General features: G+C 35.2%; 1 long non-coding RNA gene across 1 annotated transcript in view; it reads left to right on the forward strand.

Annotated features, from left to right (window-relative positions):
- The window catches only part of LOC150106417 (uncharacterized), a 55165-nt gene that overhangs the window by 7962 nt on the left and 20386 nt on the right, over positions 1 to 26817 (forward strand). The window contains exon 2 of the long non-coding RNA XR_016548349.1: positions 24193 to 24225. This is a non-coding gene — a long non-coding RNA (uncharacterized LOC150106417). The remainder of the gene's footprint in view (positions 1 to 24192; positions 24226 to 26817) is intronic.

Raw genomic sequence — 26817 nt, forward strand, 5'->3', positions numbered from 1 at the left:
AAGTTTTAAAGCCACTCTCTATGTATTCTTCATTTTGGTCTTCACAAAGCTCGAATTATTATTATTATTAGAATGAAAAAGTATCAAATTCGATGTAAGCTTTAGAAACGTAGTAATAGCGACTACTTCCTAATATAGACTTAATTTTTATGAATATAGACACGAATATAACCCTTGTATAACATTCAAATGACTAAGACGAATTTATTTTTCCATGTTTATCCCTGGCCTAAGGATAAGATAATCTAAGAATCCTGCTCTAAATTCCTAACATGGAATTTTTTTTCACGCCATGTTATGTCTCCAATAAACTGGGAGATGGTGGTTACAAACCGAGCGAAGAGATTCATCTCTTATCTAAAGACATTCACAAAAATCCACCACAGAGTGGAATTCCCTCTGTAGAATGGGGAGCGAGGACACTATCCACTTGGCCAACCAAGTGACAAAGCAATCAGTCCTCAAGAATGAAATAGGCGACCATAATTAATTGGTAAGATTCTCGAATGCAACCCATGGTTCACATATTTGGGTCTCACTTTTGGGAGCAAGTGGACACATATTTTAACACTCAGAATCTCCCTCTGGTTATTATAATATATCCCTAAAATAGATCGTTTCGGCAAATATGCTACTATATATGGTGTTAAACTTATACAGAGGGGGATTCGAGTGTTAAAATATGTGTCCACTTGCTCCCAAAAGTGAGACCCATATTTGGGTCTCACTTTTGGGAGCAAGTGGACACATAATTTGTCAAAAAAAACTACAGCATTTTTGCCATCCTTTCGCAAATTATATCTGTTCTTTTAAAATACAATAATGTGCACTCTTGGAGAGGTAGAGAAAGTGTGCCGTTGATAACAAAAACAAAAGAAAACACTGAAGACATTTAGAACAATATCAAATCCAAAAGCATTTTTTTAGGAATTTTTTTTTTAGATTAAAAAAGGAACTTGACATATTTTAAAAATATTCATTTAAAAATACTGATTGAATAATTGAATGCAGTAATCGCTAAAGTTCAAAAAAAAAAAAAGGAAAATATGCTTTTTTGAAACGACAATCTATATTATAGAGGACAAGGCCAAAAGTCCTGACAAAAGACTGACATTATTTAAAGTGACCTCTAGTGGTGCTGAGTGATTCTTAGAAACAAATCGGTTACAAATGAAACTTTATAAAAAGGAAAAAAAAAAAAAACATACGCAATTATAAGACAATCCTATAATCATGCGTTGCCGTAACGCCACCTATCATTAATTTTTTTACCACATCCTTGCACTATTTTTTTTCACAGTTATTGCAAAAATGAGAACCTTCTGTAGCTCAGTCTCTTGGCGTTTTTCTCTTATGCGTTTTAAACTTAAAAAAAAAAGGCGAAAAAAAAAAGCATATACGATTATAAACGCAAAAATGTAATCATACACCTCCGAATCAGAAAATTAGAATAATCAAAGAAAATGTGTTGAATGATTTACAATTCTAATTTATTGCACAGAAAATAATTATTACCAAATATGAATTAGCATCATATAAATCTACGTACTTTGTAGATTATATAACAATGCAAACACATAAAAAATGTAATATAAATTGTAAGAAAACTATTATTTAAAAACATTCACAAAATTAGAATAATTTTTAACGCAGTTCAAAATATTAGAATATTCCAAATTTTTTCGATTGGTTTTGAGGCGAGCGTAGAAATAAAATATATTTCAGGAGCTGCGGGACTGACTCTTGTGTGAGGAATCGTTTGCGCGTGGATTTCAGTTAATCATTTGCTAAACATGGGTAGAACGAGTGACATATCGGAAGCTAAGAGGGTGTCTCTACAGAAAGAAGGCCAACCTCAACAGTTTATAGCTAAGGAATTGAAATGTCTCAAGCAAGCGTGAGTAGAGTATTCAGACAGTATTCTGATAACGGGAGTTTTCAAAATAATCGCTTCAATAGCTGCCGAAAGGTAATAACCACATCAAGAGATTGAGAGGAGATTGAAGAATGTCGAGAAGAAAAATTGCTTCCGAAGTGGAAGGTATTAGGAAATGGAAGTACAGGAGATGGAAAGAACTAGGTGTAAATGTGTCTAAATCTACGACATTGAGACGACTTCACAAATTGGGTTTATAAATAACGTGTGCCTGAAGTCGACGCCGCTTACGACTTCCAAGCAAAAGGGCAGCTAGAATGCGATGGTGTAAGCAAAGACGATTGCGGGGTCAAAACGACTGGAAAAAGGTACTTTTTAGTGATGAAAAGTTTTAATGATGGTCATCAAGGGATACGTGTGTTTGGCGTCTTATGCAAGAAGCATTTGATAAAGAATACATGAAACGTTCGGTTACATTTGCAACCTCTGTCATGGTATGGGCTTGTATGACCGCAGAGGGTTCAGGTAGGCCGTGTATTATGTACGCAAGAGTCAATTCCAAAGTGAACCAAGAAATTCTTGAGCACTTTATGTTACCGGCATCGGAAGATTTATGTGATGGTGATTTCTTTTTCCAGCAAGATTCAGCTTCTTGTCACACTTCGAAGACCACTACTACTAGGTGGCTCAAAGAAAGGTAAATCAATGTAATTATAAGCTATGAAACTCACCAGATTTAAACCCCATTGAGAATTTGTGGGGAATTAAGCGTCTTCAAGAAGTTGCCCCAAGAGATCAAAATGAATTTGTTTCTAGTCTGCAGATCTGATTTATTTAAAAAAAAGAAAAAAAAGACTGCGAACCTCTAGTAAATAATGTGTCTAACCGTTTACGAACGGTCCTAAAACCTAAGGTGGATGCAACAAAGTACTAATTATCATGTTGTTTCCCTTTGACTGTAATCGTTGTGCATTTATTTTCGCATTATTCTAATATTTTGAACCCCATTAAAAATTAAAATTATTCTAATTTTGTGAATGTTTCAATAACAGTTTTATTATAATTTATATTACATTTCTATATATTTACATGGTTATATAATCTATAAAGTACGTAGATTTAGATTATGCTAATTCAGATTTAGTAATAACCTATTTTCTATGCCATAAATTAGAATTGCAAATCATTCACACATTTTCTTTGATTCTAATTTTTTGATTCAGAGGTGTACACTGTATTGTTTGTTCGGATGACCAATTTTTTATTTTATTTTTATGTAGCCTTATAAAGTATACTACACAATAGCTCTAAAAAATAATTTGCAAAGCGCATCGAAACATTTTAAAAAGACGATTTTCAAAACAAGTTCGTAGGGGAATTTTAAATTTCTGAATTTTTTAGAATATTTAAAAATTAAAATAAAACGATTTACAAAAACGGAAGTAAAACATTGAATTAAAGAGCGATCATTTAAAAATTCGTTTGTTAGGAAATAAAAAAATGTTTTTGTAAGGAGGCATTAATAATAAATGAATTAAATTCAAATTTGTGAGAAAATTCACTTGATTATATTAACGAAGCATGTTTCATTATAATTAAAAGAAAAAATTTTGACAACAACATCAGAACAAGCGAATATCCCATTGTTTCATGTTGTTATGATTTCTGATCATATACAGTGGCAGTCTGGATAGCCAAGTGGTTATAGTTCGCCCACCACTTCTAGGTCCCTTCTTGGCTTTGTGCCAAGAATAGTCGATTCATGCTGAAGGGGAGAAAGAAATGAAGGATCTACGAATGGTCGCCAACATGCGAAATCACGTGCTTTCTTGTCTGTCGCTGTACTAGTACTAGCTTGATTTTTGTTGTTCTCTTTTTGCATTATTTTTTAATTATTAATTTGTATGATGGATCCAGTACAGTCAGCAAGTTCTATTGTTACACGTTTCAGTAGCTTTTGCAAAAGAATATTGAATAATGTGCTGACATTCTGCGAAAAAGAATCGTCAGAAGGCCGTCTTCTTGTTCCCTTTTCTCAAGTCATAAAACGTGCAAGTGCAATTTCGGGCGTATCGGGGTCGACTATTAAAAGAATTCGTAGGGAATCAAAAGGTGAAGGTAAGCCAAAATTTAAATCTCCTAAAAAAAAAAAAAAAAAAGCGCCAGAGTAAAGAAAACCATCGAAACCGTAGCTTTGAATGATTTTGATGTAGACGTTATAAGAAGAGCTATTCACGAATTTTACGTGGTCGAAAAAAGAGTGCCAACTGTTCCGAAATTGATTCCTGTGCTTAAAGAAAAAATTAATTTTCCTTGGAAAAGAGAAACTTTAAGGAAAATACTTAATGAAATCGGATTTTGTTTTAAAAAGTCCCAGAATAAAAGGAAACTTATCATGGAGCGAAGTGACATTGTTTTATGTAGAACGCAGTATTTGCACGTATTAACACTCTACGTACATTTTCCCAATACAAGCATACAAGCAAAATAGTTACACTTTAAAAACAACAATGTTCGTAAAAGAAAAGCTAAATTTTCCGACCTGTAATAATAAACAAACTCAGTTTGTTTATTATTACATCCCAGAAGACAGACTGATTACCCTATTATCGGAATGGATTCTCCTTTTTCTGACATGCGCAGTAGTTTCGAGGGACCTCAAATCGGTGGGCGAACTATAACATACCGAATCAACAGCCTACCGGTTCGAATCCCTCTATGGGCATGGATGTTTAGGATTGGTTCTAGGTGGTAGATATATTTCATCGCTTGGGGGGAGACCACCGTCCTCCTCTGTTCATTGAATTTCTGAATTGGCTTGAAAAATTTCCATGTTTGGTCTCTAGAGCAGGGTTTCCGAATATGTAAATTAAAAAAAAAAAAAAAAAACCACAACGGAAAATAAAATAATAAAAAAATCTTAGTACACACACACATACACAGTACTAATGTGCTATCGATTTACAACCTTTCGTGGGTGTGAGTTATGTAAAAATAATTCCGCCCGTATATTCGGAGGAGAATTCGAAATTTTATGCGAGCAACCTTTTAATTCCAATAACAGAGTTTGTTGCCTTTGTTAATATATTGCGACCTCATATTGTAGGCCAGGATTTCCCAAATTGTGTTCCGCGGAAAGCGAATAAGTGTTCCGTGATGTCAGTGACCAAGCCGTGTATTTTTAAACATGGAAGTCATTCATGAATAATCGTTAATTTTCACATATCGAAATCTTTCAACATTCGGGAAAGGGAAAAACCCTGTTTAAAACTTGTAGGTATAAGAATTGCCTGCAAGCCGATTACAACAATGGGAGGCTTAACCTCTGTTCTCAAAACTGAACGAAATAACATCTGTGTTGCAAATGTTAGTGACCAATCAGCAAGGAAGTATAAATAAAATTTTTTCACTGAAATTGAAAATCAAGGTAGTCTGTATCCGGTTCTCAAATCTAGTAATACTGAATACTTTCTTCGCAAGTTCGTATTATACTTTTAAAAAATCAATTTTTTTATTTTTTAAAAGTATTAGGCCTACAGATTTAAATTTTAATATGAATAAGAGACAAGGGACTTTGTTAAATTTTGGTGTTAAGAAATCTCTTATTGAAGGTGTTTGTGATGCAACAGATAGTGATTTATCCACCTCCAGCCTACAAAGCGATCTCCAGGATGTACAAAAGGAGGGGGAAAACTACCAGCACACAAGGAGAAAAAGTCTGCATTCACTCGTAAGTACTTACAATAATATTATAAATTTTTGGTAATAAGAATGGGATATGTCAATGAAAATCAGTACAAATTAATTTAATTATGTTCGCTTGAGGAAACTATAATATGCTACAAGATTTCATTAGTTCAGTGATTGATAACTGATTTAAATGTAATTTTATATTTGTCAACATGTCACACCGTATACATAAGTGTACTAATACTCTTATGATTATGCCATAATTAATTATTAACAAATTACAAAATAACCAAGCTGTTCCGTGAAAATTTCAGGATTTGTTAAGTGTTCTGTCGTAGGAAAAATCTGGGAAACGCTGTTGTAGGCATTAGTGAGATCTGACTATCAGAAACAGACATACTAACTGGTATCAAGTGCAAAAGGTACAGTATTTTTAGGAAGGATAGGAGGGGGCGTGCTACTAATAAAACCTGCAATACTAGTAAGAGGTTTTTTATGTGACTGAGTTTGAAGCTATCTGGTGTGAGGTAGAGTCTAACAAGTTTAATACATAGCCGGGTGTTGTTACAGACCTGGTGAATCGGTTGTTAGTGACGAAATAAATAATACGATGGGCGCAAAAAGAGTAATTATAATGAGGAATTTTAATTATCCGAACACTGATTGGACAGCTGTGAAATCACGTGAGAAGAATGAAAATGAATTTATTGAGCTGTTGCGGGACAACTTCCTCAACCAGCATGTGACAGAAGGAACTCGAGGTCGAAGAGTGTTAGATTTGATTATAGTGTCAGAGGGCGTTTCTGTTAAAAATGTAACTATTCTGCCTCCAGTTGGTGACAGTGATCATGCGGTACTTACTTGGAAAGTGGCTAAGTTTATGAATGTTCCATTCAAGAAAGTTACATGCTGAACTACAAAGCAAGAAATTATGACTATCTTAGGAGTATGCTGAGTTCTGTGCAATGGTATCAGTTATTGGGTGGGAAGGATATTGACGGTGCATGGGAAGTGTTTAAAAAATACTTCAATCATGCGATATCAGAATGTGTCCCTAGAGTTCGAAGAATAAAGAGAGTAGGAGTGAGATTTGCAAGAAAGCAAGAGATTTGTGAGAAAAAAAATGATGCAAAAGGAATATCGTGTGCATAAGGATGATGTCAATTATGATAATTATAAGCAGCAGGCCAGAAGAGTCACAACTGTTGTACGAAAAGCTGAGTATGAAAAGAACTGGCTCTGCAAATTAAAGACAACCCAAAATAATTCTATTCTGCAAGTAAAAGAAAGAATAAATATGAAAGAATAACGCTACTGAATGCAGATGGTATGTGGGTGACTGATGCAGAAATGATTGTTTAATTAATGAGCAGCTATTTTTCTAAAAGCTATCAACCTGGTATATGCAACATTGAACTCACCGCTGTCTCTTCACTGGATGAAGAAAACATTCAAGGGGATGAGGGGGAAGTTCTATTGCAGAATGGCACAAACTGAATAAGAATTCGGAAATAGGAACTGATGGGATATCAGCGCGAAGGTTAAAAGTTCGTGTGTCAGGAAATAAAAAATAATGTTTTTGTACGGAGGCATTAATAATAAACGAATTAAATTCAAAATTGTGAGAAAAATCACTCGATTCAGATTAACTGGTTTTTCCTTTGACCAAGCTGTATAATTTGAGTCTCAGAACAGGGAAGATTCCACAGGAGTGGAAAGTATGTATGGTAATCCCATTGCACAAGGATGGCGCAAAAACCGATGTATCCAACTATTGTCCACTCAGTATCTTAGGAGTTGTGGTTCAGATAATGTTACCGTAGATAAATAAAGGGAATGGATACACCATGAGGATTTTGGATTTTGCTAAGGCTGTTGCTTAAATTGGAGAATATGGGATTGAATTATCGACTATTGGCGTGGATAGGATGGCTGACTGACAGATATCAAAAAGTCGAGTATCGGAGAGTGTGAATCAGCAAGTTTCAAGGTAACCAGTGGTGTGCCTGAAGGACCAGCCGTTGGTCCATTGTTCAAACTGTACATTAATGACATCGGGAAGGATTTGACATGCGACATACAGCTACTTGATGATGATGCAAAGATAAGGTAGATATGGTGATCAGGAGAGTGCTGTTGATATGCAGTACTTGCAGAAGATTTGAATAAGCTGGAATTGTGGGCATGGGATAATGGCTATCAGTTCAATGCTAATAAATGTAAGGTATGATATTAATGAGAGTTACAAACTTTTGAATAGGTTATAAAGAATTTCAGTAGATGGAATTTTTCCTTTTATGGAGGATGGGAAAAGGACGTGATTTATTCCAATGCGGGCATCCTTGGAAATTGAGAACGAATGAATGCTATCAAGAAGGGGAGTGAAGGCTAGATTTTTCTCTCATAGAGTGGTGTGTATGACTGAAATGGATTGCCTTTGAACGTGATGTGTGCAAGTAGTGTGAATGAATTCAAGAACAAGTATGATAGCTAGGGGTGTGTAGTATGACGCCTCCCTGGATGACTCCCTGACTCCCTGGAGGTCTCTCTTAATAATAATAATAATAATACAGATTGAAGGATCCACTGTGGTTTTTCTAAAGAAAAACTGACTTGATAGCTTATACATCTTGAAGCCATTTCTCTATATCAGTGTTTCTCAAACTTCAGATATCCGCGTACCCGTTCTTAAATTTTCATTATTACCAAGTATCCCCTAATTAATTAATTAAAAAATAAATTTATTCATTAATTAAAAATAAATTTATTCATTGATTAAAAAATTAGTTAAAATAAATTAATTTACAATATTAATTAAAATTAAATATCTATTTTATTTGAATTTATATGTTCATGTAAACAAAAAATATGATTTATTTTTAAATTTTGGTTCTCTAGGGATGCCAGACGACACACTCATCAATTTCATTTGATCCAGATGCAATATCAACGTTTTTTTTCTTGTTGCTTACAGCTACTTGTATTTGCTATATTGCTCTCTTTTGGGGGTTTTATAAATCCAATCTTTAACCAATGATCCATATGTAAGAATTTGAAAGCTGAAAAAAAAAATGCTGTATTCACTCGAATATAACGCTAACTTTTTTTTCCAAAATGAAAGATAAAAAATCGTGTTGCGAGATATTTTCGGAAACTAAAGTTTTCAGAAAAAAACTGAAAATGGTGCGACTTACCAAGAAGCTCCTACTCGCTATCACTACTTTTGGCATCGAGAACAGTTTCTTTGTGTGCATCGTCAAAGTCATCTAAACAAATAGCGTCATCTTCTTTCCCATTATTTCAAGCAAAAATTACCAGTCATTTACAAGACTTGAGATACGTAGAGCAGCGAAGAACTGCATATGATTGGTGCGGTATTAACAAAAGATCGCGCGAACCAAAGACAAATTAGCATTTCAACAGTTGAATTGAAATGCTAATTCCCTTCAACCGAATTCCATAATATCTGAAACACATGCACTATATAGTTTTAACACGTTAACGACGCTGGTAGTGTCAAGCAAAACCATATGTTCCACTGACAACATATGGTTTTGCTTGGTTTATACAGCAGTTTCTGTTGGAGAGGGGATGTGATTCATTAGTTAGTGCCGTTTTATCCCGGTTGTCTCCAATTGTACTGCTTATTGAAAAATATAATGACTCCTTTAATTATGCATAGCCGAAAATTGCCACGTACCCCTAACGACCTTTTGCGTACCCTCGGGGGTACGCGTACCACACTTTCAGAAACACTGCTCTATATTATAGCGTTAACATAGTTAGTCTTTTCAAATGCACACTTTAAGTCGAATTTATTATCGTTATCATTACCGGACGTGCGGATGAAAACAAAGCTCTCATAGAAAGGTTTGTTTTCATCCGCATTCATTTCCGCCTCATTTTGATTCATCTCCTCATTTCTAATTCGAAAACTTTATAACTCACTTCATTTACTAAACGATTCTGTTAAATCACCTCACCTCTCCTAATAGATCGCCGTAAATGAAAGAGGATTTGATTTGACAGTGCTGCCCTCTATTATACAGTACAACAGGCGCTAGGATCAGATCAGATTCTAAAATTGGCTTGTAAGAAAATGCCATAATTCAACTTCTGATAATTTTAATAATTTTCTGCAAATGTATTTTTTAAACTTTTAGTTAAACCAAAAGTGAACAAAATCGGTCTCATTGATATGAAAAAAAAAAAAAAAGAGAGAGAGAGTAACCTGGTCTCATGTAAGTTCATGCATTTTCTTCTGCTATCGATCAGGAGGATAACATATGGGATTTTCACCGACGATAGATCAAATTTACAGGAACTTATCTTTCCATTATGATACTATTAGCAACCTTTGCTCATTTTCAATACCTTACAAACAAATCTAATACATTTCCATAAAAATAAATTTAAGCCATCTATCGTAACTGTATTTTTATTATTTTTTTTCTTCCCATTCACCATGGAAGGTATCGAAGTTGGATACAGTTTCTTCTTGTACAGTGGTCAACAATTCAAGTTCATTTCAGTCGCTATATCCTGTATGACATAAGGTCTATTGCAAGAATAAGTAGGTTGCTAAAATTCTTACCAAAGTCACGGTGACGTTATTTGTTTAAGAAAGGTGGACGTTGTGACACCTGAGCTCCGCCCAGGAAATGTAAGGTACGATAACATCGAATGTAGAGTTAAAATAAACAAGTTGTATTACAACAGCAAAACTGCTAGTTATCTTAAGAACACACACCTTTTTATGACGAGTTAGGTATCTGATATCAAAGTAATTTTGAAAGAAAAATAATCGAAAAGAATTAGCTTTTGCCTGATCAATAATCGCAACAACAGTTTTTCGACATTACTAACAAGAAGCTGATAAAACTTTAATGAGAAAAGATCGTTTACTGGATGAATATGTCTTGGAATTGTTTTAAGTGTGCAAACATCTATTTGCAGTTTATTTCATTCGAAAGTGAGTTCATATCTACCTTAATTAAATATATGTTTAATAAATACACGTCAATTTCGAACACATTTCGTAATATGTCTTTTTATAAAGAACTGAAAAGAGACATATCCAGTGTATTGTAATCAAATAAAATAAGCATGTAATCAAATAAAATAAACATGGAATATTTTTTTTTTCGGAAGGCCAGCGTTATATGCTGGCCTTCCGAAAAAAATAGGCGTCCATTGTTTGTTAATTTTCTTCATTTTTTCGAAGGTGACCGAAGCAGTTAATGTATTAGAAATCATTTGTCTCAGTGTGTGTGTGTGTGTGTTGAATGGCTTTAGCGCTTTGATCCATCTATTGTATGATTCAGTGTCACGGAAAAATATGTCCGCGCGGTTAGCCTGGGGGAAGGAGTGTCCTAGGTTCGATTCCCGTCGACGGCACCAGGAGCTTAAGGATCTTCCTCAGCCATAGCCAAGTTAGCCGGTCTTGGGCGTGGACAGCAGGTTTTTTTTCACCAGTTTATCTGGGGGTGTTTCATTCCGCAAGCAGGCAAATCGGCCTCGTGAACACACACACACGGATTACAGTCAGGAATACTGAACCAGAACTCCGGAACCGGCATAGCTGACGAATCAGCCATAGGCCTGATTCGTCAGCTATGCCAGTTCCGGAGCCAGATTTGGGGGGGGGGGGCTTAAGATGGTGCGTTCCTCCCCATAAAGGGGACTCGCGGATGCGTATCATCACATGGAAAGGAAGGACTTAAAAATATTTTTGCAGAATCAAGAAATTTAGTGGGATAAACAAACTGATATATTTTGAAAAAAACTTTTCGATATTCCATTAAAAAGAGTTGAAATTGGAGACTGAAATTGTACAGCAAAGAAACTAAGGTGGAAAACTACTGAGATCCTATTTGAAACTATCATAGTACCAAATGGAACGTATGACTGTGAAGATGTGTTTCTAAGGAGGAAAATCTAAACTATTTGCGATCTGAGTTGCATATAAGAGATGAAACATGATAGCAAAGTTAAAGCGTTATTAGTTTTAAAAAAATGTTGGAAGGATGATAGTGAAAATTTTGATTGCTATACTATGTCCATTTTTGCTTCTTTCAATTACAAATCTGAATTATAAGAAGTCTAGATTAGAATGACTAGTATAGATTCAGCCTATAGCTAAGTTAATTTATCATTGATAGTTTTGATCATTTTTCCCATAAGGAATTTCTTGAATGTTTATTCTTACATTCAAGAATAAACCTGAAATAATAAATAATGAATATTGTGACTGATTTGTTGTGCAATTATGATTGTGCAAAGCGGAATGAGATTAAAATTTCAATTCGAAGAAATAACCAAAAATATTTTCAGTGGTCATCTTACATTTCCATTCTTTAGAATTCTATTCATTTCTTGATAATACTTTTTGTTTTGACAAAAACTGATTAATATATTCTAAACAGAATACCGAAATACAAAGCGAATATAACTAGAAATAGTTTGAAAAAAGAAATACTTAAAGAAAGAGAATTTATCGTTTTCCGATCTATAATTTTAGAACAAAGCCTATAACAAAGTTTTTCGTCATTTATTCTATATTGGCGCCTTACTTAAAATTTGCTACATTAAATATCATTAATATACGATATTTAAAAAAAAATACCCGCTAAAATGAATTAATTCCACTGCAAAGTATTTGTAATCATGTTCATTTTTGGCTGGGTATGATGACGACGAATATTATTTCCTGTTTCCGGCGCTTGTATGTTTATAGTGCTGCCATCTGTTTGTGTTTTCTGAAACAATTTTGAACTAATTCCACCACATGCTTCAGAAAACGCACTGTCAAAACTGGAAACAAGAGAATTAATAAAATCTAAAAAAATACTGCAATAGACGGAAACATTATTTAGATTTATTTAAAAATTTCTATTCGTTTTCGTATCTTAGTAAAACAAAAATCAGTGATCATTTCTTAAACTCTACTTTCAGGAATGATGCTAGAATAAACCAGAGGTTTATTCTAAAGGTCCATCACTTCCCAGACGAGATTCAGATCCAGTTATTTCCAACAAAAGGGTGTTGAAGCTAAGAAATGCAAGAAAGAGATGCACAGGAATATGAAGAAGTAATTAATTAATTAAATATCAGCTTTTAGTTGCATCTTTTTTTTTTTTATTGTACACTACTAATTTCGTGTAAAGGGAACGTCTGTCATTTTATTGCACTTGGCGAGCAAGACTTTGATAGGGGTGGAGGAAATCGGATCATTTGATGGATTATAATCTCGATGGAATCCTTATTTATTTCGTCGTTGCTGGGGCAGGGTCTTTCCCGAAGGGATAGGAAACAAAAATTTTCGAGTAACCTAGGTCTCTTTTCACGTTTTTCAAGTGCTACTGAGAGTCAAGTTGTATGTTCAATATTCGTTCTTCAATAAAGAGACTGGCCTGATAGCTAAATTAAATAGGATGGATGAAAGGACAATGCCTTACTTAAACTGCACATAAATATGAACGTATTTTGAGCCTTTTTTTTTTTTTAAACCCAGGGAATATCTGTCTAATATCGATCTTTCATAAAATGTATTACCAAATCTGTCTTGTTTTTAAGAAGGGACATTTTGTTTGTCCTATTCTTTTTCAAGCTTACTGAATCTCTTTGCTGCAAGCCACTTTCATCAATTCTTTTCTGTCTTGAGTTCTTTCAGTCCATTCCAAAATTCTCATCTCAGTTGAATCTTATTGGACGTTATCCTTCTAATGTCGCTGTGGTCTTCCTCCAGGTCGCTTTCCATCAGGCCTCATTCTAAACGCTTTTTAGCCATTTTTTCCTCACCCATTCTTTTCACATATCCAAGCTATCTCTGTCTGTAGATCCCCACTAGGAGGAGCGGAGATCTATAGACTGGCAGTTCACTGTGTCCTCTTCTCCAATCATGTATTTGTCTTATTTCTTTAAGTTTTTTTGGGATATTATTTTCAAATATATGCAAGGCTTTTACATCTCCATCTGTTACTCTCCAGGCTTCTGCTTATAAAAACAATAGATATTTTAATTTTGCTTGAGAGAATTTTGGAAGATAATAAATCTCTGTAGCGAATGATAAGATTTATTGGAGGCATATATTTCACATTGTATTTCGGTACTAATTTTTATCACATAATGTTCCCAAATATTTGAAGGAAGTGACATTTTTAAATTTCTGGTTATGAACAGTAAACTAGTCATTTGCCCCTTGGGTGCTGTTTCTTGCTTACTTTTAAATATACAGTTTTATCTTGATTGAAGTTTTGAGTTTTTCTGAAAGTTGTTCTAATATTATCAGCATTTTCTACAAGTAGGAAGATATCATCTGCATATCCTAATAAAACAGGATATGCAGATGATATTTATTACGGAAAATGTATTAGAACAAACCGAAAAAGATAACACCTTATCAAATAAACTTTTCTAAAGCTAAATTAAATAGGATAGATGAAAGGACGACGCCTTGTTTCAATCCTAATTTAATTTCAAAAGGTTAATATCTAATTCCTTTAGCCAATACCATGCTTCATCTGTCATTGGTGTAGATTTTTACATTTATTATCGTATGGGGTATTCCACATTCATTTAATACTTCCCAAAGGCCTTCTCCATGAATGCTATCGTATACTTTTCTAAAATATGTAAATAAAACAAGGAAAGGCTGACTATATTCCCATATGCTTTCTAATATTTGTCTTAGTGTAAAACTGTAGTCAACTGTGGACCCTTTTCTTTAGATCTTGCTTGTTATCCACCTATATTTTCTTCAGCATATGGTAAGATTCTTCTTAGTATAACTTCATATAAAACCTTATAGCCTGTCCACAGAAGTGATATTTCTCTGTGATTTTATTTATCATATAAAGAAGCAGGATAATCTGTGTTTAAAACAAAATTTCCTTTGTTTATTTCTGCATGCATTAGGGTTCCTGAAGAATTAGAGCAACCAAACTTATCTGGGTGATCACACCGATACGATACTTGTGGAAGCAAATGATGTTTGTTTGATGCGAAAAAAAAAAAAAAAATGAAGATTGAAATATGAATTCTTCCAAATTTACCTCAATGATTTGTTTTAGTGGCAATATTGCATTCGCTGTTTTTTGAATATTCAGATAAAAGTAGTAGGCAATATGGAGTTAAGAAAAATATAAAAAAATGGTACGAGAAATCCTACCCCCCCCTCATACACTCCTAGATAATTTTCGATGTATCTTCGAAGAACATACCTTATTTGCATTGGAAATACTGCAAAATTACAGAAATAAATACAAAGTAATAAAAGAATACACTGATTAACTCATCACATAAGGGCTTTACAAAAGCCTTGACTGCTTCGTTCATTTAAATATAAATTGATTACTCTTCTCTCCTGACACAGAACACTATAATAACAAGAAAAAGACAATCAAAGCAGTAAGTATTGTACGACTAACCTGATTGGCTAACAAGAACTTCGAAGAAGCCAATTATGAACATGGCACTGTGATCGGAGCGATTGAAAAATAAAATAAATAAAATAAAACAGTTATGACTCATTTTTGTTCTTAAAAATGGATAAATTGAGTCTTCTTCTTAAGATTTGTCTGTTTTGTTAGATGAAAAATACCAGTATTTTTTAAAATAATTTTAAAATAACAGTATTTTTTACCCTGTACCTCGTATGAGACCAGCTAACTCACCTTCGGTTGAAAAGCCGTTATAAAGATTCTAGACGGGACTCGAACCTAGGTCTGTTTAATCAAACGGTATCGTGGATACCGGATGAGCTACGGAGGCCATTCTTCAGGAAAGACCCGTGTTCGAAACCCGTCTAGGATGTGAAGAACCTGTAGGAATTCTTCAGGCAATTAAATAACACATCAAAACAAGAACGACGACTTAAACTCCTCCTTTTTGCTGAGCCATGCCTCCGAAAGCTGTTTCCTTTCTTTTCCAACATCTTGGTTCTTCCCCAATACATACTTGACCTCGGAAGGTCAAGTCTCACTAAGGCACGGTAGTGGCGTTTACTGAACATAGGCAGCTTCTGTCACTGATTTTGTGACACTTCGTTGCCAAATCATATTAATAGATTTCATATTAACTGTAAATCTTTATTTTCTATAGAGGTTTCCGACTGCTACTCATGGCAGTCTACTGATTGCACCTGTAGATGTGTGTGTATGCGCGCGCACGCGTCCATTGATTTTGTATTTTTGCCATTTATTTCACCATCCCGATGCCCATTCATAGTCGGCCACCCCCTGTTGCCGCGAGCAGTAGGAATCCGGCACTTCTGTCTCATGAAGAACGATCCCGTCAATACCTCCTAGGGATGAAACATGCCACGCTTTCTTACCCCACAATATATCTCGTGGGCTCGCACTGTCGGAGGTAATTACCAGGTAATAACGTGCAGGAATTATTGTATTGGTCCTGTAACAGTGTTTTAACTAGCCATTAGTTTCAGACCCCCTGCGTTACACTTGTCGCCCAGACAACAGGTGGAGTTACATGCCTTAGGCCTCACGTCTTTACTGTCAATTAGAAGAGATGGCTGACGGTTATAACCTGGCACAAGACCTTTACGCGAATTTATTAAGATTAAATTTCTTATCCAGAGACTCAAAGAGAGATTTTTTTTTTTTTGATCCAGCCAGTGGTTATAATTAAATTTCCATTTGATGGTATCTTGAAATGTGTTAAATCTCAGCACGTTCAGGTGAATTTCCACATTCTTAACTGAAAACAGCGTTAAGCTCTATCCTTTATGTGTGTCAGCAGCTGCGTTTAAGACACGTATTGTTTCGTATCTAAGCAAGGGAGGGAGAGAGAGAGATTTTTTTCATGCTTTGGAGAGGTGGGTACACATAATTCGGCAAGCAGAGCGACCAGTAAAGAATGTAACAAGAGATGTTCGGTTCATTTTCGTCAAATTGGCTTTTGAAAAAAAAAAAAAAAAAAAAAAAAAAAAATATATATATATATATATATAAACATTAACAAATATACTAGAATTAAATGCTGTAAATCTATTCTTCGTTCATGTCTCTGAACTAAAAATCAGTGGATTTAAGATGCCTTATGAAAATCCATCTTGTATTGTCCCTTGATAGCCATTGAAATGGTGTTATGACATAATAACACGGCAACAAAAGAGGTAAAGATCAAGGAAGTAATGAGCCATTTATTATTTTTTGAGATGACTCCCGCCCAGAAGAGGTTGAAAAACTAAAAAGCATAAGTGCAGTGGGGCTATTGAAGATTTTTAAAATTAATTTTATATTTTTCTTTGTTTTTTAAACGTAGTCCAGAAACTTGCTCTAGAAACCAAACATGGAAAACCACTTTAGGCCTCCAATAAGTGGGGTGGTATTCTCACAAAGAGTGATGAAATTCACCCTCCCACCTAAGGACAATCATAAACATCCATGCCCAAGGGGGGATTCGAACCCGTAGCTTGTTGGTTGGAGAGTGGATACGCTAACCACTCAGTCAACAAATGCCCACAATATTCATGGCAGGAGTCTTCTCATGGCAAAAGGAGAAGAATCCATTCCGATAATAGGGTAATCAATCCGCCTTATGAAATGAGTATTTATTTTTACCCGTCGGAAATTAGCTTTTCTTTTATGAAAATTCTAGTTTTTAAAGTGGAAACAATTATGCTTGTATCTTCTTCTTCTTCTTCAACCTTTTGGTTCTGTCCACAGCTGGACAAAGGTCTCCCCCCCCCCCATGATTTTCCAGACCACTCGGTTTTCTGCCTCTCTCATCCACCTCACTCCTGCAATTTGTTCCAGTTCATCCCTCGACCTTCTTCTCGGTCTTCCTCTTTGTCTCTCCATCCACTGGTCTCCACTCTGTTGTTTTTCCAATCCATCTCCCGTCATCACTGCATCTGGCAATATGGCCAGCCCATCTCCACTTAGCCTATTTAATGCATTTTACAATATCCATGACACCTGTTTTAGATCTTATCCGGGTATTCGTCTTCCTATCTCTTAATGTTATTTTAGCATACTTCTCTCCATGTGGTGTTGTGTAGTTCTCAGCTCTTTGTTTAGGGCTTCTGTTAAAGTCCATGTTTCTCCTCCATATGTTAAGACAGGAAGTATGCACTGGTCGAAAGCTTTCCTTTTTAGACTCATAGGGATGTCACTTCTGAATATGTCTCTCATTTTCCCATAAGCTATCCATCCAAGGTGAATTCTTCGTTCAATCTCTTTTCTTTGGCAATCCTCAAAGGATAATAATTGGCCCAAATATGCATATGAACTAACTTGTTCTATTTCATGGTTTTCAACTTAAAGTTCTATGGTTTATGTATTTATTCATCATTATTTTTGGTTTTTCTCTATTTATTTTAATCCAATTACTCTGGAGGCTTCATTTAGCTGATTTATCCTTTCTTCCAGATCTTCAAGATTATCTGCTATTAGGACAATATCATCTGCAAATTTCAGATGATGCAGCCTTTCTCCATTTATGTTTATTCCTTTTGTTTCCCAATCAAGGCTTCTAAAGACTTCCTCTAGTGCAGCTGTAAATAATTTGGGAGATATGGTGTGCCGGATGCCTTTTTTGTATTGGGAACTTTTCAATGTTTTTATATAATTTAATTACAGAAGTTGCATTATTGTAAATATGTTTTAGTGTTTCAATATGTGGTTTCTCAGTTCCCTGGGTTTCAAGAGCTTTTAGTGTTGCAGATGTTTTAACTGAATCAAATGCTTTTTCGTAGTCTATATAGGCCATACATAAGGGTTTATTGTATTCAATTGATTTTTCAATATGTGAACATGGTCCAAAGTATTGTAATTCTTTCTAAATCCAGCTTGTTCACAGTATTGCATTCCCTCTAGTTTAGATTTTATTCTATTATTTATAATTTTTGTGAAAACTTTATATATGATGGGGAGTAGGCTTAAAGGTCTGTAGTTTTTAATTTTTTCCTTATTGCCCTTTTTAAAAATTAATATTATAAGTGAATTGTTCCAATTTTTGGAATTTTTCTCTGTTTTAGGCATTTATTAAAGAGTTTAGTCAGCTGTTTGATGACAGGGCTTCCTCCCAGTTTTAAGAAGTCTGCCGTAATTCCATCTTCTCCTGGGGCCTTTCCATTCTTCATTTCCTGCAGTGCCATTTCCACTTCACCTTGTAAGATCTCAGGGGCATCGTGTTCTTCCTCACTCGAGTTATCCATAGATGATTATATGCTTGTATAACAATTGGAAATATTTTACGTATAAAGCACTTGATTTTGAGTGTTGGTCAGGAATACGTACATCGCCTTTTTCCTTTCTCCTCTTCACCATGAATTAACTCTTCTTGGAACTGTGACAGCTACGGTTCTCTTATCTGTGGGCAGACTATACCAGTAGTTATCAAATAATGTATTTCAAATGTACCTCTGATGTTACAACAGCTAAAATTCAATTTTTAACTTTCTTTTTCTTCTAAAAAATATAGTAAATATTTCGAGGAATTTGAATAAGAAGTTAATATTTAAGGACTATTTAAAGCTGCAAAAAAAAAAAAAAAAAAAAAAAACTGTTAAACTCGTAGAGGATGAGATTCAACTTCTTTAACATTATAAGTTTCCTCTACAGATTTAAATCTTTTACTACATCAGCGTAAAGAAGCAACATTATTATTATTATTCCTTTTATGTATTAGGCCTAGTGGCCTGTTACGTTACGTATTAGGCATGGCCTATTACCATTCGAAGCCGGAAATCCCACTGAATAGGTCGGTCAATCCTATTTCAAGAGTGTCCTGTCTGTAGATGCGTGTGTTCAAGGGGCAGGTTTGCTTCTGGGGAAAAATCCGAGTTTCCGGGTGAAAAACCATCTACCTCTATGAGACCGGCTAACTCACCTTTAGTCGAAAGAGACCAGATAAAGATTCCTCACGTCTTGGAAAGGAATCGAATCCAGCTCTTTCTGACCAAAGGGCTTCGTCTGTACCGACTGAGCTACGGAGGTTCTTATTATTATTTGTCTATAAATGTTCAGTAGGATACATAGATGAAAACTTTGCAATTCCAAGTTCTTGTTTCATTCTGGAAAATGTAAATTTATCTCGTCTGGATTTGGTTACTGTTAGAGTCAGACCAGTGGTATTAACAGTCGCCTTTGGATGGCAAGATCGAATCCTAATATATTATTCACGCGAGTATCAAAGAGGAAACTTTTCATCTTGACCTTTTGGGGGTCCACAGACTTCCGCCACTGCCCACGTAGTTTCTGGGGAATCCATTGTTCCCCATTTGTACATTAGTATAAGAGATTTAATGATAAACCTCTAGTACTAATGCAGTATAGTTTATCATTAAAAAGTATTCTGGTTGATCTGAACGAAGTATTTTCTCAACTAGAGTTCGAGTTTAATCAGAGTAAATACGATAAACTTGTAGGTAATCTTCACATGTAAGCAATCACATAATTTATGATTATGTGATTGCTTACATGTGAAGATTATGTGATTGACTTGTGTTTTGTAAATTTTATAATGCATTTATTCCCAAATAACAATAATATTTAATTCGACGGATAATATTAGCGTGCAGACAGTTAATATAGTCTATAGAGGTTTCAGCGATATTCAGTAAATATTAAAATTGGAAAAGAAAACGGGATTCAGAAGGGATTATACATATGTGTATTAATACAAAGAGAGGTTGCAAAACCTAGACAGGGACTCTACACTTCCCTATTCGAGGATATAGCAGTAAAATGGTTCCGCAGGCCGGCCGCTAGACAGTACACGGGACGGCACCCAATAGTAACATATCAGGAGGTTTCCCAATCAGATGGCGAATAATCTTCCTACCACCTACTCTTCCAGATCGTGCTGGAGGGAGCCTGAGTATAGTGGTGTGCAGGGAGAAATGTCGAGGCCATGCATTAGACTGGAAAAGCTATTTCCGTGTAGAAAGCGTGCCATTGAGTTTTCACCCTATGTGCCCCTATCATTTAATTCTTTTTTGACATTTACCAAAAGATATATAAGAACAAGAAGAGCAAAGTAACATCGGTATTAAAGAAGTTACAACAATACTCACTCTAAAATACTAGAATTAAAAACGAGACTAAGAATTGTAGACTTCATGGTGGACTCTGCCTACCTCATGGAAATAATGTAAGGAATGGGGATGGGAGGAGAAACATACGACATAACGAGTGCTACAGAAAACATTACAAGAACAAGTCGACACTGAGAAATCTCTAAACAGGTCTTAGAGGATTGGCATCAGCATTACAAGGAAGAGCAAGAACAAGAGCTGCATATTTCAATGGACCATGACAACATGATGGCCAAAGATCTTTTCAGAATTTGTGAAGATTGAAACCGCTGGAAAGCTCATACAACAAATCTGTCTTCTGTGTTCACCCCCCCCCCAATGGTCCTAACAGAGATTATCGTGCAGTTAGTGCTATTATATTATCAAATGATAAATTCTCTTTTGTTCACATGGATAGAGAGAGAGAGAGAGAGAGAGAGACAAAGAGCTACCTTTTAACAATAGAACTTAACTTCGTTGTTGTGTTATTGAACCAGGTGAGTTAAGTCTATCTAAGGTGGTTCATAGACTACATGAAATCCACGAACTATTTAATTTCATACTTTATACCTTTAGAGTACGTGCTACCATATGTGTTCCAGATAGGTTTTATGTTTGTCTGTGAAAATAACTAAAAAAAAAACTGATAAGCGTAACAAGAGATTCACACGTCGGCTATCTTGTGTATATTCACGTTCATGGTTCATCCTGTCTCTCTCTTCCTTTGATTTTCTTACATTTTTAAAAAATTACTTGTACATTTTTAATGCAGATTTTTGACCCTTTTAATTTTGATTCTTATTATTTTATTTTTATGTACATATTCCGACACTTGCAGCGTGGGGGTCAGAATCCAAATGAATTTCATTGCAGAGATGAGATTAGCACGGTACTTACTGGAGACCTAAAGTGGCTTGAAAAAAGTTCCATGTTTGGCCAATAGAGGAGGACTCTGGATTATTTAATCCTTAGTTCACTCACAGTAATAACAGTACATTTTGTACAATTGTACAAAATGTACAATTGTGCATTTCGTTTAGTACTTTCATTTACTATCCTTTCTTTGTTGAAATGAATACGTGTTTTTTTCTTCCCTTTTGCAGCTATCGTCCTCCACAAAATATTTCTTGCAGTTGTTATTTATTATTTTTCCCCCAACAAGTATTTATTTCGTTAATCTGATTAACGAGCTAAAAAGCTTAAAACTTGTGTTCTGTTAGTTGTAAATATTTCAGCAAATACCAACATCGCACTAATCTGCTGGAGGTTCTAAAACAACGCATGCGTCTATATAAAATAAGGGTTGAAATGAATAATGTATTAAGTACTCCATAAAGCACTTTCCTTCTCGTCCACTTTGCAGTTTGAAGAGCTCTCTCTCTCTCTCTCTTTCTCTCCTTCCCTCTCTCTAGAAGCTTTTTTCGAATTTTGGGACCTCTTAACGAAAAACGCAAATTTATCTTGTACTTCTTTTCTAGAATTTGTGACTTTTCCTTCTTGGTATATACAGGTGATATCAAACTAATGTTGCAGAATCTGGAACATGTTCTCCGCACATAACTCACTCCATAATTGATAGCTTTACGGAAATATATCATCGACATTTCGGAGCGGAACCAGCTCAAACATCCCAGCTGTCCAAAGTGACAGTGACGCACTGCTAAGGCTATGATTTATGCCATATGTAGTAGAGGCCGTCGTGAACATGGGTGTGATTTAGGAATCCCCCAGCTCCAAAGGTCATCCTGGCAAGCCTTGCAGGGTGGGTAAGCGTTGGGCTACTGCAAGGAATTATAATCTAACCAACAGAACAAACTCTCGCGATTGAGGCGGTGACACTTGGCCATCCGTCATTTTGTCGCCTGCCGAGCCTATTGCCACCGTAATGATGCAGGACAGCCCACCAATTTGTTTGATGTATGGAGGTTATCTGGGTGGCCACCACCGATTCACGCCGGCAAAAGGTAAACAGGAGGAAATCTCCCGTCTACCTACCCGAAACATCTCACGTACACTGCCCCCTAGTGGCTGTCATGGGCGGCCACCTACATTAAATACTTCCCGGTGGAGAATGAATAAAAAAGGATGGGGGCGCTGGGGGTACTATGCGTCTTAAGAAACGTCAGACTGCCACGGTGAAATACTGTGAACTGCCGACACGAGGCGTTCCATCATAACCTTAACGACGGAGTCATTTTCCGGCCTAACCCTTAACTGATGTTGCGGTAGAACTGGCTACGTAATGTGACTGTAATTATAAGGTGATTTGTCTTCACCTTTCGATTGATCAGTGTCTTTTTGGGAAACGTGAGGGGAGTTTAGGACTCATGAAGGTGGTTCGTTTAACGTTTGCCAACTTCCGGTCTTAATTACGACATTCAACATCCTGATTCATTCTAAATGACTTCGATTTTTTTTTTTTTTTTAATGACTAGAAACATAAGGAATGATGCTGGCTTAGCAACGAATTGTTTTCCTTATGAAAAAATGATACTGTTATTAGAGATTATATATATATATATATATATATGAGAGAGAGAGATAAGGTCCTTTACGAAGCACTCATTTATGCGGAGCAGCAAAGAGAGGAGAAGGATACAGATGTACTTACAAAATACTGGTACGACCTCTGGAGAGTAAAAAGTTAGAAAACAAATTTCCACCTAGTGGCGGATCTAGATTTTAGTTTTGAGAGGACAATTTAGAGAGAGTTGTGGGAAGTACTTATTAGTTTTTTTTTTATTAACATAGTTTACTTCAATTTTCAATAAATTACACTTATTTCACATTTTTCATATATAATTTTTTTTTTTTAGAGATCGCTTCTTTTTTTGTTACCTCTCCCTTATGTGTTACACTCAGTAAGCAGTAAGGGCCAAGCAGTAGCGCTTGGCTCTTACTGCTTATTGCTTACCTTATTGCTTACTTACGTGTACTCAACTCGGGGGGGGGGGCAGTTGAATACACGATTTGAAAATACAAACTACGCATCGCATTCGACCTACGACTGAGCATTTCCAATGATCGCAAATTCATAAGTAGTATAGAAATAGAAGACACGACACGACATAAATTTTAAAAAAAAATTAATTTTAATTAGGAATTTTTGGAAAATTTTCTAGTGTTTTTTTTCCCTTTTTCTTTGGCGCAATGTTTTTTTCTTTTTATCGCGCCCAGACGGAGAACAGAGGCCCTGCCCCCCCCCCTCTCTGGTTGCAGGGCCCCTGGAACCAAGTAACTTTGGCTATAAAGAAGCCTGTTTATTGCAAGTACAGGGCCGTTTATCCGATCAACATTACAACATTATTTTGATTGCACGTATTATTCTCTCATCTTTGCTTGTGTGTCATGCAGGAAGGAAAAACCCGACTATTGCCGTATACAATTGGTTAATTTCTTTAGCTGAAAGTCCTCTATTAAGATCTGGCAAGCCCTAAACGAGATTCGAACCTATGCTTTTCAATCAAAGGGCATCTTTTGTTATATAATTGAAATTTTATAATCTTATTTTACTTAACTTTCAAAATATGTTTTAAATTAAGGTTATTTATTTATTTTATTTTATTATTTTTTTAATGTTTCACAGGAGAAGGATAAATGAAGATGAGTAATTCACGAGGTAAGCCTAAAATTGAAACAATAATTTGACATTTATTATTTCGTGCTTCTGCTTTCACACCTTTCTAATGAAAAAAAAAAAAAAACGTTTAACTAAAAATAAACAACAATCGAGAAAATAACTTTTGAAGAGCTACAAAACAGGTGAAGGTCTCTGATTTAAGGAGCAGGGGAAAGTAGGCAGTTCACAATCACCAGAACAATGTTCCGTACCAGGAAGTTCATTTGAAATTTGTGTTTTTATTTTATTTTTATGAACTCTTATTAACTTTTATTTTATGAGTGGAAGCGAAAGATCAACGTTTTGGATATTAAGGAAAGTACACATCTGATATGTTTATGCTGGAAAAGGCTTTACGTTTTTTGTTATTTTAAAACAGGAAACCCTTTACCTAAGTGGATCAAGTTAAAAAGTAAAAGATTAAGTGATTTTTTTTTTGCGAGAAATAAAGCAAAACTGAGTTTTAAGGATTGCATTTCTTATTCACTGAAAACAGGACAAATACAAAGAGTGCTTTCTCATTTGCGTAAAGTTTATAATTCAAGAAATAATAATAATAAATGGGTGAAACAGAGCTTTGTCGTACTCCAAAGTCAATGGTGAGGTTCGAGGATAAAATCTCGTCCATTATCAAGCGCAATGAATGATCAGAATGCAAATGACGCATCTACTTGCAGAGTGCAGGAACTTTCAGAATCTTTGGGTTGATAATCCTTAATCGATCAGCTAACCATATAACTAAACGGAATCTGATCTGAGATTAGATGGCATAATTTGTTTTCCTCTTCTTTATAAGCTGTTCAAATACACGCAGTAGAATAAAGTGGTGTATGAGAGAAATAAGCTATGGAACACCGAATTTTTGGAACAAATAGAACAAAATTTATAATAAAGTAGCTAAATTTGGTTTACAATTCATGTTTAGGACATTTTGCTTTCTCAGCTATACCATGACAATGCTGCAGTAGATAAAGAAGCGTTGTAGACGCTGTACTATATAATATCTTGTATAACTGGTTATGTTTCGTTTTCGAGTTACAAAGATTCATAAAACTACTCGAGCAATAGAGATGTGTGATGGTTTTTGAATAACACAAATTGATCAAAAACAAACAACAAAACAACTTCTAGTTATCAATATGAGTTACTATGTGGATGTTATGTCTAACTGAAGTATGAAGCTACAAGGAGAAAAGATCACCGGGATATGCTCAGTAATTAGTTTTTAATATTTCATTAATATAACAAAAGAACTTAAGTTAAATAAAGCTTTACGTATAAAAAGTGTGTGTGTGGTTTGGTCTGATATCATAATGCAAGGGAGAGAATTCCGAAAAGCAGTGACCTTACAGTTTGGGCGTTTGTGTTAATATGCTTCTCCGAAATGATTTTTTTGGAAGTAGCGCAATCCAACAACTCTCAATGAAGTACAACTGTGCGAGATGAAATAGGACAGAAATGAACAGTAAGATATGATGAATGGGATAGGAGGAGTTGCAACAAAATAATCGAGACAAGTTTGAAGGCGTAGTCTAGAAAAAGGTACAGGTGGGACTGCTAAAGATGGGTGTAAAAGTTGCACATCTGGATGGCCTTTAAAGATGGATAGCTGTTTTCTTATTCTACCCACTGAAAACATGAACTGATTGCAATTTAAATAGTCTGATGCTGCACGTGTGTGTGTGTGTGTGTGTGTGTGTGTGTGTGTGTGTGTGTGTGTGTGTGTGTGTGTAAAAACTCGTTATTTAGCTGTTTGGTTATCGCTTAGGAAACGAAGGCTTGTCTATAATGTTTCGGTATTAAGTTTGTCAAAACATACTTTCGCTCTCCCCCGACAATCAAAATGACTGTTCTCAGACAGGCATGTCACATTTCGTCTAAGACCAGATAAATTAACCTCTCTTTATATAAAAACCACAGACGGATTTTAACTTGTCTGTGGTTTTTCCCGTTCCAAAAAACTCAAGTAAGTCACAAGAACAATGTGTGTGTCTTACGTCAAACTAATACGATAGCATGTTATTCACTTATTAACTGGTTAGTCAGAAACTCTTTCAGTTGAAAGTAAGTTGGCCAATCTCATACAGAGGCATCACGATATTCCAAGAAACGGGTTTTTCCTACCTAGAATAGACAAACTCAAGTGTTGATCATATGCGACACATTATGATGCACTTGCTTCATCGCCTTAGCTGCCTTGATGTTAACTATAAATAACCAAAATAATTTTACGTCTAAAGCTATACTTTCATTGTAAATAGATTAAGCAAAATGACTAAAAGTAAAACAACATCCATCATTTCTGAAATCATATTTCGATCCTATTTGTTCTAATAAGATTTAGTATGAAAGTCATTCAGCCTCAACCAGAACCATGTAGCGAAAATTCTCTGCTTATGCTAACAAAATAAAACACTACCTTTTGTAGTATTTTAGTAAATTTTCAGTAAATAAAAAATAATCGATAAACAATATTATTTTTGAGAATATTTATTCACAATTTCATATCAAAACTTTCACATATAAACAGTGCTGTACTTTTGTAAGCTCGTCACAGCATTGTTCAGCATAATTGTAACAGCTTGAACTGTT

The sequence above is a fragment of the Typopeltis vanoorti genome, chromosome 5, assembly GCF_054136105.1.
Source record: "Typopeltis vanoorti isolate ZY-2024b chromosome 5, IOZ_Tvanoo_1.0, whole genome shotgun sequence".
Lineage (NCBI taxonomy): Eukaryota > Metazoa > Arthropoda > Arachnida > Uropygi > Thelyphonidae > Typopeltis > Typopeltis vanoorti.